This window comes from Hordeum vulgare, chromosome 2H (assembly GCF_904849725.1).
Source record: "Hordeum vulgare subsp. vulgare chromosome 2H, MorexV3_pseudomolecules_assembly, whole genome shotgun sequence".
In the NCBI taxonomy this organism is placed as follows: Eukaryota; Viridiplantae; Streptophyta; class Magnoliopsida; order Poales; family Poaceae; genus Hordeum; species Hordeum vulgare.
The window spans coordinates 229,618,013-229,635,933 of NC_058519.1; the positions used below are offsets into that span (position 1 = coordinate 229,618,013).

General features: G+C 44.6%; 1 long non-coding RNA gene and 1 pseudogene across 5 annotated transcripts; one reads left to right on the top strand and one right to left on the bottom strand.

The window, feature by feature from the left end:
* Positions 1-4,084: 4,084 nt before the first annotated feature.
* LOC123426211 lies at positions 4,085-7,965 on the bottom strand (annotated as a pseudogene).
* Positions 7,966-13,404: 5,439 nt separating this feature from the next.
* Positions 13,405-16,305, top strand: LOC123429969. 5 transcript variants are annotated; one of them, XR_006622803.1, is made up of 4 exons: positions 13,405-14,254; positions 14,397-14,486; positions 14,599-15,136; positions 16,157-16,198. It is a non-coding gene; the product is annotated as an uncharacterized LOC123429969 (long non-coding RNA). The 5 variants fall into 5 exon arrangements; XR_006622804.1 differs by having other exon boundaries at positions 13,416-14,486; positions 14,599-14,675; positions 15,015-15,136; XR_006622802.1 differs by having other exon boundaries at positions 13,434-14,486; positions 14,599-14,675; positions 15,018-15,136.
* The last annotated feature ends 1,616 nt before the right edge of the window (positions 16,306-17,921 follow it).

The following is a 17,921-nucleotide window of genomic DNA, read 5'->3' on the forward strand; positions in this document are numbered from 1 at the left end:
TCACACTTTGGTTTGGCAAAATTAGTCTTCAATCAAACAGGCCCATAATCTCCCTGATCTGGCCGAAGAGCGCAGATAGGAGACGATCCTTGACCTTCACTGCCGACCACCGCTCGTCAAGTCCTGCCGTTGTACGCCCAGATGCTCATCTAACCGGGGCGGCGCCAACCACCACCAGGCCTTGTCATCCACATAGCAGGGAGGGAGATGTGCCCCGCTGCCGCCATCGCCCACACGGACTATGCCCGGCAGCGTCTTCCGACGACGAAGGGTGAGGAAAGAAGAAGCATGGCGACGGTTACAGATAGAGGAGTCACCCCCTCGCGGCGACCGAAGGGTGCGTGCGGTTCGTGACATGTTTGTGTTTAATTGCTAGACATAGCCAAATCTGGTCATCGATAGAAAATAGAGACCAATTAGAATTGCATTGCTATTCTCTAACGAGTGACCATACTCTGAGATTCTTCAAACCCCCCTCTCCCCCGACAAACAAGCAAAATTCGGCGAGAAGACTACAAAGTTTGTCATCTATAGACTATAATCATTGCTAGCTTTTGTTTGCCTGAATTCTCGGCCCTCATCTCGTAAGAAGCTCCAGCCCGCTTCATTATTCCACTAGCTTATTAGTCAAATTTAACGTAATAAATAATTTAGAATTCAGCTAGAGACTATTGGAGACGCCGATATGCCATACAGTTTGTGCAGAGCTGGCAAGCATCTCGTCACTCCCTCCGACAGACATGTCTACCTCATAAAATGTTCTTCTGTCGTTTGGAGAAAGACAAAATGGCTTAGTTATAGTACATGCGGAATGGAAAAAACAACACTAAGGGTGTGTTTGAAACACTAAGGGTGTGTTTGGTTGGAGAACCAACTGTCATGGAATGGAATGGCTCCATTTCAGAGGAACGGGTCGGTTCCGTTCCTGTGTTTGGTACGAGCAAAAAAGTGGAACGGGATGGTTCCGTTCGAGTGTTTGGTTGGGAGGCATGGAATGAAAAATGGATGGGAGAGGGCCGGCGGCGACGCAGCAGAGAGGAAGGGAGAGGGCCGGCGGCGCGGTGCGGCAGCAGAGAGGGAGGGGGCCGGCGGCGCGGCGCGGCAGCAGAGAGGGAGGGAGAGGGCCGGCGGCGTAGCGCGGCAGCAGAGAGGGAGAGGGCCGGCGGCGTAGCGCGGCAGCAGAGAGGGAGGGGGCCGAGCGCCGCGGGGGCCGAGGGCGCGGCGGCCCCGGCAGGCGCAGCGCGGGTGGACGGCGACGAGCAGCGCGGGTGGGCGGCGACGAGCAGCGACGAGCGGCGACGAGCAGCGCGAGCAGACGAGCCGTTCCGTGTGATTCCATCAATTTCGTGGTACTAGCACGTTCCGGATCTGAGTGGAATATTCCCTAAAGTGGAATGAGTGGGTTCTGTTTCAGTTGGTAAACCAAACGCAGGAACAAGGACTAGGAACTTGTCCGACCCGTGACATTCCAGCCGATGACAGCAACCAAACACACCCTAACCGGTCGGAAGCTTCTTCCCGCAACCTCCATGATTTCCTCGTGGTGGTCGAGTAACTTATGGCATCTCCATCGCCCCCAGCAGGCCCATCCTTCAATTTTTTTAACGCCGGCATTTAATTTTCTCTTTCATTCACATCCTTAGAACCTTGTTTTTCATTGATTTACACTGAAACTAGTATAAATGCCCGTGTGTTGTAACGGGTTATAAATTTAATAGAAGTTGGCCCTTGTAATTTTTTCATAATTAATTAATTTCAGTGACTAACAGTTTCATTTGCAATTTTATTTTATTAATTAATAATAGATATGCATTAGAACATTATTTTTATCTTGCTGATATATGTGTTTACATTTGTAATCTAAATGAGTTTTAATTTGGTTGCAAACATATTAAACAACTACATCGAAAACAATCAATTTGTAAGTACATGCATATCAAATGTTTCAGGTTGCGTATCAATATCGATATTTTTAAAATAATAATTAGCAAAACAGTTTATATATATGAAAAATCAAAGCTCAGCCATTTTTTATGTAAAGCTTGTATAAACAACATTGTATATTTTTTATACATTAGAAACATTTTTTTGCGTGTGACATCACAAACATTATTGAGTTTTGATGTCTAATTTTTTTAATATGCATTTCACATATTTTGTATGCATCATGAATATTTTTTATATACATGTTTTACATTATTAAAATACACTATTAACATTTTTGAAAAGTTCTATATTCTATGTCTACTTTGTTCCATACACATTATATATTTTTGTATATGTTTTCTTATACACCGGAAACATTTTCCTATGCGCATTTAAAGTGTTTTAAATACACGATCAATATTTTTCAAAATAAAAGAAAAATATATTATTTATTGTCCATACGCATTGTACACTTTTTTGTCTACAAATTTAACATTTCTTTAATCCATGATTAACATGTGTGCAAAGTTTATCGAAATAAAGGCAAAAGAGAAAAAAAATAGAAAAAGTGCGAAATAGAAGAACAAAAAGGTTTGTACATTTTTTTATTGTCCATACACATTGTACATTTTTTTTTGTATATGTGAGAACTTTTGTGTCTACAAATTTGACATTTCTTTAATCCATGATAACATGTGTGCAAAGTTTATGGAAATAAAGGCAAAAGAGAAAAAAATAGAAAAAGTGTGAAATAGAAGAAAAGGGTTGCAATCGGGATCGAACCTAGGTCTCTTGGGTGGGGCGGGGCGCACCCAACCGGTTGGCCTAGCCTGTTATTGTGGTAAAATAAGGGAACGTCAGCCTTTAGAATGAGAAACAAAGAGCCGAATTGAAGTTCAAAAATGAATCGTTTTGTCACTTACGGGTGGCATTGGTGGGTAATTTCAACGAACTTTAAGAGCAAATTTAATGACGTATCACAGAAATAATAGGTCATTTATTAGTGTATATATATATATATATATATATATATATATATATATATATATATATATATATATATATATATATATATATATATAGCAAAAGGACCCGTGCGTTGCAACGGGAAAAAATACCACATACTTTTAATTTTTCAAAGGTGATTCATAATTTGAGTATTTTGAAACCCAAACAAAGATGCTCTTAGCCTACAAAAAAGTAGTTCAAGATTTCACATGTCTTCTATTATAATACGGCTTGCATGTAGATTTAATACGTACAAATAAACAGTCAAATGATCTTCAATTCCGTCCCTAACCCTGATTCTACTGAGATGTTCATCCATAATCCAAATTAATACCGATCTGAAAGAAAGGCGGGTAATGCATTATTGATTAATATTGCATCCTAGATAATATTTTTAAAATTGTTAACAGGTAAAATAACAACATATTCAGATTCTACATATTTTTCTACTCAAAATCCATATATAACATGTTAAATTTGAAGTTACGGTTTAGAAAATATGAGTATTTAAAAAAACATTTAATATGTACTACGGTTTAATGTCAAAAACATCAAGGAGTTTTCCGTAAATAGCATGACAGACTAAGAATATCTATTTTCTTTATTAGCAAGTATAAATTATCTTACGTTTTTATATTTTCTTTTCGGTTTCACATTTTCTCTTAGTTTTTCTATTTACTTATTTATTTCTTTCTTTTTCATTTTCCGAAAATCTTCCAAGTTTTTGAATATTTTTTGAATACTCAACATTTGTCTATCCACAATTCATTTTTGAAATAATGAACATTACTAAAAATCGTAAACATTTTTTAAATTCATGATTTTTTTACAATGTCCGAATTTTGTAAATAACTAACGATGTATGATTTTATGAACATTTTTCAGAACTCACAACTTTTAAAATTTGGATTTTTGGGAAATTACAAAATAATTTAAAGATAGGGAAAATAAAAAATTTAATGAGAAAAGAAAAAGCATAAAAATAAAGATAAAAACATGGGGCGGACATGAAAACGTACTGAAAGAAAGATGTGCATGCTAGCTGCAATAAAAAGAAAAAGGGAGACTTGAAAAAAAAGCCGCAGAAACCGAGGTTCGAACCCGGGTTAGCCTCAAACAACATGGGGCTTGAGCAACTACGCTACGCATGTGTTAGTAACAATTTCTTGTCCAAACTTATAAAAACGTAACCTCTCGGCGATTTTTACAAGAAAGAAAATCTGAATCTTTTTTTAACTTGTGGCAATTTTAGGGGTAAAAACTATGACGTACGGCAGAAGCAGTAGCTGCTTTACACGCAAACAAATTAACGATCAACCTCATTTGTAAACTACTTCTTTCCCTGGTACGAGTCGTTCGTCGGCACCTTCACCGCAATCTCCCTTCCATCCGACAGCTTCCCGTAGTACACTATCCCGAAACCCCCCGAGCCGATCCTGTTCTCAAAGTCCTTGGTCGCCTCTTCGAGGTCGCATAATCTGAAGGGATGGCAAGTCTCGGTAGCGATTTCGCACAACGGCGCATTTGACGTGTGCAGCTTGTGCGCAGGCGGGGCTGCCTTTGTAAGGTCATCTGAACAATAATGATTGAAGGTTATAGAAGAGTTAACAACAGACACACGCTCACACAAGGGAACACTACAAGAAAAATATAACAAAGGTGTGAGGAGGCGACCTTCTGGTGGTGGGTTGTTCTTGTTGGTTTTGCGCGTCAGCACGTAGCAACAGAGGGAAACTGCAAGCAACAAGGATACTCCAAGCAGCACAGATATGATGATTAGTATGTGGTGCTTCTCTTGGCTCCCTGCCTTCAGGTTCATATTTCCAGCATAGCTGAAAATTTTACAGTGAGGAAAGCTTAAATATTAGTAGCTGATAGCAAGCTATTTGAATAACTATTGCTGAAATAATATGCTAATTAATGTAGTGTATGAAGGAAAGAATACCAACTTGAAAATAATGCCTCTGCTTTTCAGAGCTTTGGGGATATATCCAGACAGCTTGTTATTCTAAAGATAGCTGCATTATTTGTAGAATAATATTCAGCAGTCAGTTCACAAGGGCCTGTTGTGACCTTCTTTTTTTTTGTACTACAAGTGCAATTAATTGGACACATTAAGCAAGGGTTTGATGAAAAACTCACAGCTCAGTGAGCTTGGGCAAGCTGCTCAAATATGAAGGCACACTGCCAGTAAGCTAATTGTTCTTAAAATGACTGCATTTTTATTCAGTTAGAAAATTAATGAAGTATCCATTCATGAGAAAGACGCAATTAGCGATAACGGGAGGTCAACAATCAGAAATGAGACAGGTGACTCACATGATTGGGAGGTTCGAAGAGGCGGAAAGGTCTGGAATCGGACCTGTCAGCATGTTATCATCAAATTGACTGAAATAAATTCATGATCAATCAGGACATGTGTAGAAGGAATAGAGGTATTAGTTCATGGTTTAATCAGAAGAACATTGTGTGAGAATAAAGGCAGTGGTGAAAGTTGTTACATTTCTGCTAAGAATGTCAAAGCCACGAGTTCCGGAGGTACGCTCCCTGTCAAGTTCTTCCCTGAAAGATTTCTGTTCACAACAAAAGGTTGTTAAAGCGCAGATATACACTAAACATTCAGCACATGATCAGGAAGCAAAAGCATGGAGAGTTAAGTGAAAAGATTACATACATTGAAACCACTCTTAGTTGTGGTTCTGAGGAGCATCTGACCCAAGACCACGGCGAGGGCCAGCAGGGATCGCCGCCTTCGTTGGCCCAATCACCGAAGGACGGGACCCGGGCTCAATCTCCACATACTTGTAAATCTCGAAAGCGTTGAGAATTGGTCCCCTAGACGAGTCGTTGGTCTTTTTGAACGCGAACGACAACACGAAGGGCAGTGACACGTTATAGTAGCCTGGCTGGTAGATCCGTAACTTCCCAGGAGCATTCTCACCGACGTCGACGGTGGCCTTGCTAACGTCAGGTAGGCCTAGGATGAATAGCTTGAACTTGCACGTCTCGGGGACGATGGACTCCTCGATCTCAGCGAAATAGGAGAAGGCCCAGCCATCACCCGGGAAGCCGTTGAGGCTGAGCCGGTAGGTAAGCCGGCCGATGGTGCCTACGACAGCAGTCTGCATCACCTTCTCCGGCGGCCTCTCACTCGTGGCGACGAACACTGGCTTGTCGGTGGACACATTGACCGTGCCGGGTGCCGCGTCGACCAGGTAGTTGGCCCGCCGGACCATGTCTGACTCCCATATCCGGTCGTATGGATCATCAGGATACTTGCATTCATTGAACTAACCGTGTTCATCAACTCAGTAATTGTTAAGAACTGTAATTGATTATGATCAAAGCAACAGAAGAAAAAGAAATATTTTTTGAAACAAAGAAGAAGAAGAAAGAGATTTTGTTGCACAAGATTTAGCTTAGGGAAATAGGTTGTTTCGCTAATGAAATTCTGATGTTGCCTTGTCTAGTTATATTTGATGTTTTTTCTAATGGGTGAACCCCAGGTGACTGCCTGATGGTAACTGGATAAATATAATTACAAACAGAAAATCTTTGTGGCTTTTTTATATGGAAAAAAAATTCCTCCATGAAAGGTCTTTTCTGGAATGTTAGAGATTGTTTGCATGATATTTTGTCTGCCCACAAGGTTGACTTTGTGGGCGTTAAAGAAACAAGGAAGGCGAAAACTTCTCATGGTTTTTTATAAGCAAATTCTAGCATAACTAACTATGCTACGCTTGACCATCTGCTCACAGTTGAAGGTTTTGCGAGTGGAAACTTGGTTTGGTTTAATAAGAAGGTTGAGATGTTGCCAGTTTGTCACCGTGGTTAAAAACAGAAATGATGGATTATTTTGGTTTAGTGGTTATGAAGGTAAGATCAACATCCATCTTTGTCCAACCTTGTGGAAAAACAGTGATGTGGTCTCCGATACAGAGAATAATTCTTGAGGAAAACCTTTCGTCTGAGGAAGAGATGAGGAATGCTATCTTTTGGAGAAAAATGAGTTATTCTTGAGGCTCGCAATATTGAAAATAAATCCCTTACTTGCTGTCTGTAATGAATGAAATTGCAAGAAAAAAGGGGAAAAGAAAAGAAAAAGAAAAGGAAGACTTGAGGGGATTTGGCGAGGGGCGCCGAAGTTGATGCGGGCGGCGAGGGCGAGGAATGCGCGGGCCTCGCCGTTGGTGCGGTAGAGCGAGCCATTGAGCGGCCTGAGCTCGAGCGTCGATATGAAGGGCCGGCCGTTGGTGGCGTTGGAGAGGCAGACGGAGACGGTGGAGGACTGGGCCAGGACGACGGCCTCCCTGGTGACGAGCCTTGCGCCGTCGTAGACGACGATGGGGGACCATCGGGTGGCGCCTGAACTCTCGCAAGAACGGAACAATTGGAACAGTGGTTGGAATTGTATGCACCAGAACAAACAAAATAGATTCGAGCACACAGAAGTTGTGAGCCAGGGATGGGGAATTTAACAGACGCAACAGATTTCAACAACGAACTCTCCTTGGCCACGTCGAGCCGGCGCCCAAGGACCCCATCCTCGGCGTCATCGAGGCCTTCCTCACCGACCCCATGGCCGGGAGAGACCCACCTCGACGCGTCCGGCCGGAGGTGGAGGAGGTGGCTGGTGGCGACGTGGTGGTCGGGTGCTAGGAGGAGCCGGTCGGTGGAGAGGAGTGGCAGGGGGCGGAGGAGGCCGGGGGAGGCGCGGGGGTGGCTGGTGCGGGGCGGCCCTGGCGGCGGTGGGGTGGGGCGGATCCGATCCGAGGGCGAGGGGCTGCCCTGCGGCGGTGGGGTGGGGCGGATCCGATCCGGGGGCGAGGGGCTGCCCTGCGGCGGTGGGGTGGGGCGGATCCGATCCGGGGGCAAGGGGCTTTCTTGCAAATCTGAAACGTTTTTCCACTTAATCAGGGACTGCGGGTTGAATGCTCAAAAACGGAGGGAATTTTTTGCAAAAAAGCCACGACGGACGGCAGAAGCGCTCCGCGCTTTATTATTAGGGGAGATTAACGTTGACGGACCCATGGCGAACCAAGCGCGCTGAAGGGCACCTCGGGGCTTTGGATGAAGCGACTCGGATCGCATTGTCGGCGACACTGGTTGATTTTCCCGCCTTTTTGCCTTCCCCTTCCTTTCCTTCCCCACATCCACACCCCTAGCCGTTCAAGCCATTCTCTCGGCGGAACAGGCTCATCATGAAGAGAGCCAGGGTTGCGGAGGCGGCGGCGGCGAAGCAGGAGGCATCATCTCGCTTGGCCTTGGCGAACGAGCGGCCGAACTTTCTGCCTCAACAGGTGGGCCCATGCCCACAAGGCGCGTGGAGCAACGAGCAGAACGTCGCGTCGCCGGCCAATTTCCCATCGCTGGGGTGGGGCTACACGGCCTCCTCACAGAGATATGTCGACGACGATGCTCTCGACGGCTTCAACCCCAAACCGCCTTCCCGCGCACGCCTTCCGCGTTCACCGCCGGCCATAACACCCAGTATGGCTACTCTCCGACGTGCTCGGGTTCGTCCACGATGGTCCTGCGCCATGGCCCACTGCCTTTCACGCTGGGTTCGGCACCATAGTTCAGCAACGCTGCTGCTGAGATGGAGGAGATCATCAACAGCGGCCTAACAACCGCCGCTTTGTGCCCTAGGTTCGGTACACAAGAAGAAACACTGGACACCGACGTTGACATAGATGAGGAGGAGGTAGAGGAGGAGGAGGTGGTGGCGGAGGTGGAGAAGGAAGAACGAGTGAAGCCGGAGCCGATGAGGAGCAAGGGAAGAAAGAAGAACAAATGGGCGGCCAACTGACAGCCGGCCGAGCCCCGTGTGAAGTGAACGGCGAAGGAGGACCAGTGCCTCACCGAAGCATCGAAGACTATCAGCATGGACCCGATCACCGACACGAATCAGAACAACAAAACTTACTGGAGGAGGATCAAGACGACATTCGACGAGCTCAAGTTGGTCGACCCCGAGTTCGCTGGCATACAAATGGAGCGCACCGACAAGGCCATGTCCAACCATTGGGTGAGCATCCAAAAAGCATGCAACTAGTGGCATGGGATCCATGAAGAGGTCATGGCTCACCCGGAGAGCGGCGCCAATGTTGAACGACACGTATGTCCATGGATCGCCCGGTCCGTGATCTTCTGTTGTTTTTGCCAACACCTGTTCTTCGTTTGTGCAGATGGTCCGAATGTTTGAGATGTTCCGCCGGGACAGCAACACCGACGCGGGCTGCAAGTTCCTCCACGTGTTCACCAGAATTGAGTCGTGTGAGAAATGGGCGGAGGTCCGGCTCGCTCTTGCCAAGTCAATGACGACGTCTACAACCCGGACGCGCGTATCTTGGGGGCGGCAGAAGGGAGGCCTGGTGGCAACAAAAAGACGAAGAAGGCGAGGGACTAGGTGCCCGCTTCCGAACGACTGTAGGTGTCGATCGAACAATGCATCGCCGACGCCAAGAGTCACTCCGCCATGAGAGAGGAGAAGTCCGGGGCGAGGTGCTCGGCGTTGATGACGAAGCAGGACGCCAAGCTCGACCTTCTGAGGACCAACGTGGCCGCGAAGAAGCGCAACACCGATCTGACTTTCGTGATGGGAGGAGGTGACACGACGACAATGGACCCGCAGGTGAAGGCGTGGTACTTTGCGGAGGGGAACCTTATTTTGAACCTCATGTCGGGACCGGCGGCAACCGCTTCGCCGATTGCGACACATCACCAACACCGACGACGGTCACGCCAACGGCTAGCACTGTGACTCCGCCGTGTACGCCGACCTCTCCCGCCCCTGCAGTAGATAAGGAGCTTGCCATTTGAGTTCTATGTGTGCGGATCCCGCCATTTTAATCTCAAACTATTGACATGATGATCGCCGACATGTGGCATGATGATCGTTGAACATGTATCTTTTTTATAGCGAAAAAGCAAAATTTAAATTTTATGTATGCGTGATGGCCGAAACTTGAAGGTGCGACCGGAAACCTAAGCCAAAATACCGCCGGCTGAAACGCCTTTGCACCTAACGGCTGGAGATGCCCTTGCGATTTGGTTGTAGGATCAATTCTATACCTAATAATAAAGCGGCTATTGCTTCCGTCGGAAAACTCACCACGGTATTTTTATAATTTATAAAAAAGCCCATGTAATTTTTGTTATTCAACTCGCGCTCTATCATTTATCTGCAACGCAAAAGGAAAAAACGATTCGCTGAAAAATTATACCCGTACGCATCGCCTCCTCCCGTCGACCCTGAGCCATCCTGACCTGTGCCCAGGCCGCCGCCACACCGCTTGCCACCGCGTCCGACCTCAACCGCCATCGTTGCCGATCTCAACCCACCCGCCTCCGCGGATGTACCTCTCCCCGCTCACGGCCCCCGTTGCGGCGCTCGAGCGCATCGCGTCGACCCTGGTCCAGCCTGGCCTGTGCCCAAGCCGCTGCCTCACCACTCGCCTCCGCGGCCGACCTCAACCACCACTGTTGTTGATCTCAACCCACCTGCCTCCGCGGTCGTATCTCTGCCCGCTTGCTGCCCCCGTTTCGGCGCTCGAGCACAGGTTCTGGATCAAATCAACGCGACAGCTACAATGACTTGGGATGATGCGTGTGCTCGATGCAGAACGGCGGCGGCGCGTGGATAAGGCGCGGCGGAGCGAAGTACTTGCAGGTGGAGGCGGGCCTCCATGCCTCACACGGGGAACTCCGAGGTTATGGCGCGGCAACGACGACTCGTTATGGCCAGATAGAGGTTCCTAACCCTCATCGTATCCCCTCCCCCGGCAGGAACTCATCATCTGGTGAGATCCCCTCCCCATGCCTCCAACTGTGTGCCAAGCACCGGCAAGAAATTTTGTTTTGTGGAAATTTGTTTGCTGATGAATGAATGTATTGAATGTAAGATTGCATTGTTATAGAGAGAGAGAATGGAACACCACCTTTAGTTTGTCATCTGATCCCACATTCTCTATCCTATGAGTGAAATAAGATAACAGTCCATTGATCAATTCACGTAGCCTCTTTGTTTTGCTTTGTTTGTCCCGTTCAATTTCTCATCATGGTGGAATTAACAATGGACGGGTTGATTTCTCAACAAAATAGGATAGGACTGACTACATTAGTTAATTAGCTTATTATTTTAATAAATCAAAATGATTATAAAAAATTTAAAGCGTGTGGTATTTTTTTTCCGTTACAACGCACGAGCCCTTTTGCTAGTGATCTCTAATGACTCGACGGGTCGACTATATACAGGAAAACAACGTGCACATATCCGCTTGGCGGGGTAAGGTCATCTCCGACGCTTGGTGGAGACCAATCCATAGGTACGGTAGCCGGCTATCCAACAAAGGCCGGCATCCATTTAAAAATCAATTTGAACAAATCAAAGAAATATCATCAAACATGACATATTTCATTAAAGTTGGGACATAATTTACATAAAACGTCAATCTTTTGACTATTGAACTAAAAACTAGAATTTACTTTTTACTCGATCTGTTCCTAAATACAAATATTTTTAAAGGTTCCACTAATAAATTACATATGAATATGCATAGACATATTTTAAATGTAAATTCATTCATTTTGCTCCGTATATAGTCTCTAGTAAAAGAGAATGGATGTTTGGCTCCCGGAAGCCGTGGAGGCCGAAATTCTTGAAAAATCAAAATTCAAAAAAATTAGTTTTGAAAAATCTGAAAAAATATACAACTAAACAAGGATGTAATCCGTGTGTGTGCAAAATTTCAGGTCGAAATACTTTGAAACACGACCTGTACAAAAAAGATAAATTCATGGCCTGAAATGATGAATAGTAACATGTGTTAAAAAGTTTGAGATTTGTCTTTTTTGCACACCGCTCATTTCAACGTATTTTGTTCTGAAAATTTACACACTTGTGTATACCTTCATCTATCTATGTATCTTTTTCGTAATTTTTTAAAATATTAAAATACTTATTTTTTCAAAATTTAGAGCTTAAATTTAAAGCCTCCATGAAGCTCGAGAGCCAAAAGCAATTTTCGCTAGTAAAATCTCTAAAAAACTTATATTTAAAAACAGAGCAAGTATGAAAATAACTTGTAGTGGACGACAAACTCATATGGTTTGTTGCCTTACCCGATCGCACCGCAGTCCATGTCGTCATTGTCCCTTCAGCGACGCAAGGACACAGGGCGCCAGGACAGCCTTGTCCGACAATTGCCTAATGCTCGTAGAGGAGCTGGTCCGCTTTCGGTACGGAGTGTTGGGATTAAACACGACATAACCTTTCATAACTAAACGTGTGTTCATGTTGGTAACACATGCACATATGAACATATTCGAGTACTGTTGGATTTAGCATTCGAATATGAATTTTTGTTAGTAAAGACCATCTACATTTTTATATTAACAAAAAATATCATGTCTCGATCTTATTGACAAAAAAAGACCTACATTATGAAGGCAGGCCCGACAAACGAAACGTAGCATCTGTTGGCTGCCGTCATAGCTGATGATGTCAGCTTTCATGTAACAGATTTTTCGCCTCTACAGCGATTCACAACATAAGAACAAATATAATAGCGTCTAGTCAACTACCTATAAGCTGTTTCATCTGACATGAAATCCAGCTGAAGGAAAGAGAAGACATGAGAGAGAAGGGAGCGGACGCTCTGTGAGTCGCTCTACAACACAATGCTCGAGAGAAAGGAGCTACATGCAAGGGCTAAAAGCTAGCAATGCTTCCTCCTCTCCAATCCGTTGCATTTTACTCTCTTCCATATAAATATTGATAACTACAGCTAACGCTTACAGCCAACTTTATTATACGAGAATTCTTTTCTAAACACTATAAGTGACATGGCATCGGTATAAAGCCAACAACCAGCTCTTCGATTAGAATGGTCATAATGAGGGTATCATAGCTAATGTCATAAACTTGGGACTAGCAAACATGCCCGTGGTAAATAGTTAAAGAAGAGAAAAGATTAGAGTAACATAGACAGATACCGTACTGTGTTAAATGTTATGTCATTAGTGTCATGCATGTCAATAAATGAAATCATTTATGATACTAATTTATAATACTATATACTATAAAGGTAATATCATAAAATAATATCATATACATAATAATACTATATGATACTCTCCAGGAGCCTTAACCATGCTCTAATAGGAGGCCACGTGGGTTGTGCCGCCAAAGGTGCTCGCGGCAGCTCCTTTTACTCTGCTAGCTAGCCGCTCGTTGGTTGTAAATCTAAACTATTAAAAAATGAAGCGGCAGATCCAACTTAAAAATCTAGACCGTATAATCACAGAATCAAGTATCTAGATACTATGTTAACGAAACTATCTCCGTTAACGAAACATTAATCCTGCACGCCCCCACGCGAAAACCGCTCCCTCAGCATTTCACGCGCCCGCCGTTCCCGACGCCGCACAGCCCTGGCCCCTGCGCCCAGCCCCACCGCCAGCACGCCTCCCAGCCATACCGTCGGCCCCTGCACCCGACCCTGCCGTCCGCCCCTGCACCCAGCCCCATTGCCCGACCCTGCTCCCAGCCCCGTCGGCCTCTGCACCCGGCCCCGCTGCCCGCCGCTGCGCCCAGTCCCGCCCGCACCTGCACCTAGTCCCGCTGTCTGCACCTATGCCCAGCCCCGCCGGCCTCTGCACGCAGCCACGCTACCGGCCCCTGCACCCAGCCCCGCCGCTGGTCCTTGTGCCAAGAGGGAGGGAGGGAGGGGTGGGTGGCCAGCCATGGCGAGGCGTCCGTTATCCACCGCTCCGACCAGTGTGGAGAAACTAAGATGGGAGGTGTGACCGTTGGGTCATGAAGGTGCCTGATGTGGCGTGTGGTGGTGGAAGCTACAAGGGATGCGATAGATCCGGGCGAAGTTGTGCACGTGGTCTCTATCTCTGGACCAAAATCTGCAACTGCGACATCTCCGCCGCAGCCATAGCGAGGTTGGTGTCAGTATTCTCCTGCTAGCTTTCTCGATGGGAAGCAGGTTGGTTGGCGGCTTCTTTGAACAAACAACAATCATTCCCATTAGCATAACAAAGTTTGTTAGCTTCAACGTCAAGTAAGTTAACATGTTTATGTTTAGCCAATTCATTCTCCCATGTAACCACTGATGAAATTTTTCTGTCTTGACAACGCAAGCTAGGATAGTGACCAAGAGGGAAAAATCTGATTCAGTTTCTTACCTATGTTTACTGCTGATTTCACTTACCACTTGTGTTCATGAAGAGATGTAGCCCTACTTCAATTTGTTCTCAGAAACCATGAACATTTAGTGATGGTGATGAAAAAAGAAAGAAAGAGAAGCAGGTAACTAGACATGTCTTCAGGCCTAGACTATTACATTTTGTCATAATCTGTCTTATGAGTACCTTTCTCTTTGTTTCACAATGTCATAATTTTGTCACCATTGTTACTGATTTGAATCTAACCGCAACCAAATGACCTTGAGCTTTGCACCGGTCTGTGTGTCGTCTCATGTGCGTGCAAGGACGAGAAGAGCATCAAGGGCTGGTATATTGCACTGAACAAGAACATAACGGTGCGTAATTGTTCTAAATATTTTTTTCGTATGAATACAGTAGCTGGTTCATTGTGTGGTGATCTGCTTTGTAAATTTTTGATATTATAGTAACTGACATTGATTGATTCAGTAATTGCAGGGGGTGTGGTAAGACAAAGTGCAGGAATGAGAGGAGTGCGTCAAGAACGAGATGGTGTGCCGTGACATGTACATATAATTGTTTTTTATATAATGTTTTTCAAAGGAAAAGGACAAAATGTTTACTATAAATTCTGTTGTGTATAATTAGGAGCACGCATTACCTAAATAAAAATTAGGTGCACATAAATGTTCATTTATAGTATGAATTATCAATTGTCGTTATATATTGCCACATAAGCGAATGTATATGAGACCATATTTTATCCTTTGTCATACCTTTCAGAGCTCTCGAGCGTCGGTTCTTGAAAATCTCAAAACAGGGCTAGTGATGCTTCTTTGAAAAAAGGAAATAGAAGCATGTAATGTGACCTAATATTTTGTTCATATTATTTGTATTCTTTAAAGCAGCTGCCTTTCAGACCTTGAGCAAAGGTGCCTGGAAACGCATCCGCCCTCCCCGAGAAGAGGATGTTCTGTCCCGACCGGCATACAATGGGACCAACAGGTTGTTTCATCACAGATCCATGGTAAAATACTGCCTCTTTCCCTTTTTAATCAACAATTTTCTGTTCATCAAATTTTCGAGAAGGAGCCATTTGCATTCCCAGTTATAATGTATGTGAGAAGTAATTTTCGAGGAGGAAACATTTGTAGCTAATCTTAGTGAATTTCATAATACATGATGATAAATACAACATTTTTTAGATAACAAGATGTCCTACGTAATAGATGCAAATTACAAGATAGCAAGACATGAACTACTTGATGTAGATCTACACCGTAATGGACAATGCAAATACATTGCGGGACTTTTGGACCAAGCGATATAGGATGTCCAATAAAAAACCCAAGTGCAATAAACTTTACTGTATTGTTATTAGACTGTACTATCGAAACATTCTTCTATGTATTACCCTCTGCTATTAGATTGTACTGTTGAAACTGAGAAACTGTTGGAAATATGCCCTAGAGGCAATAATAAAATGGTTATTATCATATTTCCTTGTTCATGATAATCGTCTATTGTTCATGCTATAATTGTATTAACAGCAAACAGTAATACATGTGTGAATAAATAGATCACAATGTGTCCCTAGCAAGCCTCTAGTTGGCTAGATCGTTGATCAATAGATGATCATGGTTTCCTGATCATGGACATTATATGTCATGGATGATGGGATCACATCATTGGGAGAATGATGTGATGGACAAGACCCAATCCTAAGCATATCACTAGATCGTAGTGTTCGTATGCTAAAGCTTTTTCTAATGTCAAGTGTCTTTTCCTTTGACCGTGAGATTGTGCAACTTCCGGATACCGTAGGGGTGCTTTGGGTGTATCAAACGTCACAACGTAACTGGGTGACTATAAACGTGCACTACGGGTACCTCTGAAAGTGTCTGTTGGGTTGGTACAAATAGAGATCGAGATTTGTCACTAATACGTCCAATTTGCATCATGTTTTCATGTTGATATTTATTGCTTCTTTGGCTGTTATTTCACTTCACGGTACTATTCTTATGCCTTTTCTCTCTTATTTTGCAAGGTTTACATGAAGAGGGAGGATGCCGGCAACTGGAATTCTGGCCTGAAAGTGGAGCAAAGTTGAGATACCTATTTTGTACAACTCCAAACGCCGTGAAAATCAGCGAGGATTTTTTTCCCGATTTATCAAAAATACTGGACCGAAGAAGAGCTAGAGGGGCACCAGGGGGTGGCCACAAGCCTGCACGACGCGGCCACCCCCCAGGCCGCGCCATGGGGGCTTGTGGGCACCCTGCTGGCCCACTTGCCCCCCTCTTTTTCTATATGAAGGGTTTCGTCCAGGAAAAAATGAAGGAGGAGCTTTTTCGTGGTTTCGCCGCTGCCACGAGGCGGAACTTGAGCAGAACCAATCTAGAGCTCCGACAGGACGATCCTGCCGGGGAAACTTCCCTCCCAAAGGGGGAAATCGTCGCCATCGTCATCACCAACACTCCTCTCATCGGAGGGGACTCGTCACCATCAATATCTTCATCAGCACCATCTCATCTCCAAACCCTAGTTCATCACTTGTAACCAATCTCCGTCTCGCGACTCCGATTGGTACTTGTAAGGTTGCTAGTAGTGTTGATTACTCTTTGTAGTTGATGCTAGTTGGATGGTTTGGTGGAAGAGTTTATGTTCAGATCCTTGATGCTACTCATTACCTCTCTAGTCATGAGTATGATTATGCTTTGTGAGTAGTTACTTTTGTTCCTGAAGACATGGGATAAGTCATGCTAATAGTAGTCATGTGAATTTGGTATTTGTTCGGTAATTTGATATGTTGTATGTTGGTTTTCCTCTAGTGGTGTTATGTGAACGTCGACTACATAACACTTCATCATTATTTGGGCCTAGAGGAAGACATTGGGAAGTAGTAAGTAGATGATGGGTTGCTAGAGTGACAAAAGCTTAAACCCTAGTTTATGCGTTACTTCGTAAGGGGCTGATTTGGATCCACTAGTTTAATGTTATGGTTAGACTTTGTCTTAATTCTTCTTTCATAGTTGTGGATGCTTGCGAGAGGGGTTAATCATAAGTGGGATGCTTGTCCAAGTAAGGGCAGTACCCAAGCGCCGGTCCACCCACATATCAAACTATCAAAGTAACGAACGCGAACCATATGAACATGATGAAACTAGCATGACAGAAATTCCCGTGTGTCCTCGGGAGCGTTTTTCCTCCTATAAGACTTTGTCCAAGCTTATACCTTGCTACAAAAGGGATTGGGCCACTTTGCTGCATCGTTGCTACTTTTGTTACTTGTTGCTTGCTACGAATCATCTCACCACACAATCACTTGTTACCGACAATTTCAGTGCTTGCAGATATTTCCTTGCTGAAAACCACTTGTCAGATCCTTCTGCTCCTCGTTGGGTTCGACACTCTTACTTATCGAAAGGACTACGATTGATCCCCTATACTTGTGGGTCATCAAGACTCTTTTCGGGCGCCGTTGCCGGGAAGTAAAGCGCCTTTGGTAAGTGGAACTTGGTAAGGAAACATTCATATAGTGTGCTGAAATTTATTGTCACTTGTCACTATGGATACTAATCCTTTGAGGGGCTTGTTCGGGGTATCTTCACCTCGAACAGAAGCACGAAGAGTTGCTCCTCAACCTGGTGCACCTACTGAAAATATTTTCTTTGAATTTCCTTCGGGTATGCTTGAGAAACTGCTGGCTAATCCTTTTACAAGAGATGGAACATCATATCGAGACTTGCATCTGATCTATGTAGATGAAGTTTGTGGTTTATTTAAGCTTGCAGGTGTGCCCGAGGATGAGG